This window comes from Leucopleurus acutus (assembly GCF_964270905.1).
Source record: "Leucopleurus acutus genome assembly, chromosome: 17".
Lineage (NCBI taxonomy): Eukaryota > Metazoa > Chordata > Mammalia > Artiodactyla > Delphinidae > Leucopleurus > Leucopleurus acutus.
Window position 1 is genome coordinate 76,480,611 of NC_139159.1, and position 3,171 is coordinate 76,483,781.

The window sequence follows — 3,171 nt, forward strand, 5'->3', positions numbered from 1 at the left end:
TTATCATTATTCCACTAAAGGTTATGCAATATTCTGTAGGGAAGAAATTGGTATCCCTAGGTTGAGGACAGCATTTCCCATCCTGTTTACCTACAGATACCTTTCTTATGCTCCAGGAGGTGAGACCTCAGTTTCCTCCGGATTTTATGCTTGTCTGTGAGACGCAGAGAGCGGCCCCCACCCCTCGCCACAGGACACGGACTCAGCAATAAATCGAGCCATGTTGTTGGCTGGCAAATTGCTAATTTCTTGAGAATCCCTCTGAGCCCTTTTCGCAGAAAGACAATTATGCAAAAAACCCTAAATGCTTGTATTCTAACCATGCCATCAGTAAGCCAGGAGGCCATCCTCCCACCCGTATTTCTCTGCTTTGTAGATGAAAATCAGACAGTTTTTGTTGCTTCCTTTTTTATGGTTATAATTAGAGAACACGCACCTGCAAAGAGATCCACTTCTCCGTGGCAGTAAAAGGCTTTAAGTCAATCTACGTGGCAGATAATATTTACTTATGTTAGGACCTGAGGTGTGTCTCCTAATCTGTGAGTTCTGCTAAACAGGAGAAATAATCTCTACCTCTCTGAAGCTGTTTGAGAGCCAAATGAGAAGCCACGTCAATCCTCTTGGTGAACTCTAAAGTACCAAAATAAGTAAATAGGTCAAGTATTAGATGCAAGGACCATTCATGCAAACGTCCAGAAGAACAGGAAAAGGGTTGTGGCCGGAAGAAAGTGAGACTGAGTTCTTCTAAGCCTTCAGGTATAATATTAGTTTTAAAATGTATCGTGTGGAAGGAAGGGTGCTTGCCTGCGGCGGGGGCGTGAGGGGTGGGGAAGTGGGGAGTTAGTGTTTAATGGGGACCGTTTCCGTTTGGGAGGATGAAAAGTTCTGAGGTGGATGGTGGTGATGGCGGTACAGTGTGAATATACTTAATGCCACTGAGTTGTACACTTTTAAAAGTGGTTAAAATGCTAACTTTTACATTATATACACTTTCCCATAATTTAAAGAATTGAAATTGGAATTAAATAAAGAAGGGGAAACCGTAGCACGGAATAGCTATCATGTCTCTCCAGGGGGTAGGGAGTCAATAAGGAACCTAGGCACATGGGATCCTTGCCAGGGCCGTGCCCACCTTCTCGTGGGGAAGACACGTGAGTGGAAGGAGCTTTGTGATCCAGGAAGAGAGGTGTTCCAATGGCAGCTTCCCAGGGGCTATGGAGGCAGAGAGAACCCGTGCTGGGGGCGGTGGTTTTCTGGAAACACGTCCTGATCATCAGCCAGGTCGGGCGGAGGGGGAGGTGGATCTGATTCTGGCAGAGGGAAAAGCCAGTCTGAGGCAGGAGAGAGCCCAGGGCACACGTGGGAGCCGGAGACAGGCGCAGGGGGGAGCGGGGAGAGCGTGAGGGATGACGGGGTTGGAAAGTGAGAAGCTGCCGGATCAGCGGGTCCGGTGAGTTATTTCCCCCAGGGGCACTGGGGAGCTATGGGAGCATTCAGAAAGGGGAATGACACACTCAAGTGAGCCTTTCTGCAGCAAACGGCGGCAGCAGCGCGGAGGACGGTGAGGTGACACGGAGCAAGATGGGCCACAGAAAGAACACTCAGGAGGTGTTGCAGTGTCAGGGTAGTGCCCTCTGCGGCCGTGGCAGTGTCCACAGAGCCAAGCGGGCAAGTGGCAGAGTGTCTAGGGGTGAAGGATGGAGGAGGGTTCCTGGCTGGGGCAACTGGGCAGGTGGGGAGCTGAATACACATTGGCGGCCGGGATGTTTGTTTGGGTGGACGGTGGATGGATGGATGGATGGATACTGTGATTCCTTTGAAACTTTGCCTTCGAACACATTGTTCACCTCGAGACGTTGTAATTCCTTTGAAGTCCTTGCAAATACATTTCAAGCCTCCTCTGACCCTCTCCTTCCAAGCTCCCTCCTTTGGGTTCCCATGGCATCCTGCAATTTCCTTTTCTAAGCACTCTGTTAAGCTCATCCGCTTACTTCTCTGCCTCTATACACTTTAATGAAAAGAGGGACTATATCTTTCTTCTCTGTGCTCCCAGTGTCTGCCTAATAGAGGATGTTAATTAGTACATGTTGAGTGAAGGGACATGTCCCACCAGACTTCCAATCCACCAGATTATAAGCCTCATGAGAGCAAAGCCATGCCTGTCTTGTTCTCCATCCTGTTCCCTGAGTCTGCCTGCCATGCGGAAAGTGTCTGATCATGAGTGTTTGGTCCAGTTGAAGCAGCAGGCCTGGCCTCATGCCGAGGTAGAACATGGATTTTCTTAAAGGGCCAGATATGAAAAATGTATCTGAATAAATCTTTGCTCCTAGGAAACTTCCCTAGTACCACGGGACTGCCGATTTTAGCATTCTTTCTCCATCTTTCTTATACGTAGCTGTGAGAAGGAATTTTTCCCCTCAGAGCTTTGGGACTTAGCACACACACACTTATGCACTTTTTCACTCTCTCATTCATTCATATATTCATTCACTCATTTATTTATTCTTTTAACAATGTCTTTCAATCTGCTCCGGTCACAAAAGCTTAGGGGTTGGTTTGTTGCTTCTAGACACTGTCTTTTTTTTTTTTTTTTGCAGTATGCGGGCCTCTCACTATTGTGGCCTCTCCCGTTGCGGAGCATAGGCTCTGGACGTGCAGGCTCAGCGGCCATGGCTCACGGGCCAGGCCGCTCCGCGGCATGTGGGATCTTCCCGGACCGGGGCGCGAACCCGCGTCCCCTGCATCGGCAGGCGGACTCTCAACCACTGCGCCACCAGGGAAGCCCTAGACACTGTCCTTTAACAGTGACGTGAGATGAAGGTTGTCTTGAGGATGCGGTGCTCGTCAGGATGTTCATTAAAAAAATACTTAGGAGATCTGAGATCTCTTTCTTCATACTCTTAAAGACCTATGCGAGAAGGAATGGTCTAGGCGAGTTATGGGAAGCAGATGTCAGTTCCCTGAGAAGAACTGGCTCACCGGCCCGCTGATCTGGCGGCCTCTCACTTTCAAACCCCGTCTTGCAACCCTCGTCCCTCACGCTCTCCCCGCTGGGGAGAGGCCCAGCCCAACCTAGCTGGGGGAGGCCTCTCTGTGAGCTGGGGCCCCTGCTTCCTGTGTGTGCAGAGAGTCCTAGCGGCTGGGTGCGAACCTGGCTGAGATGTTGCGTGC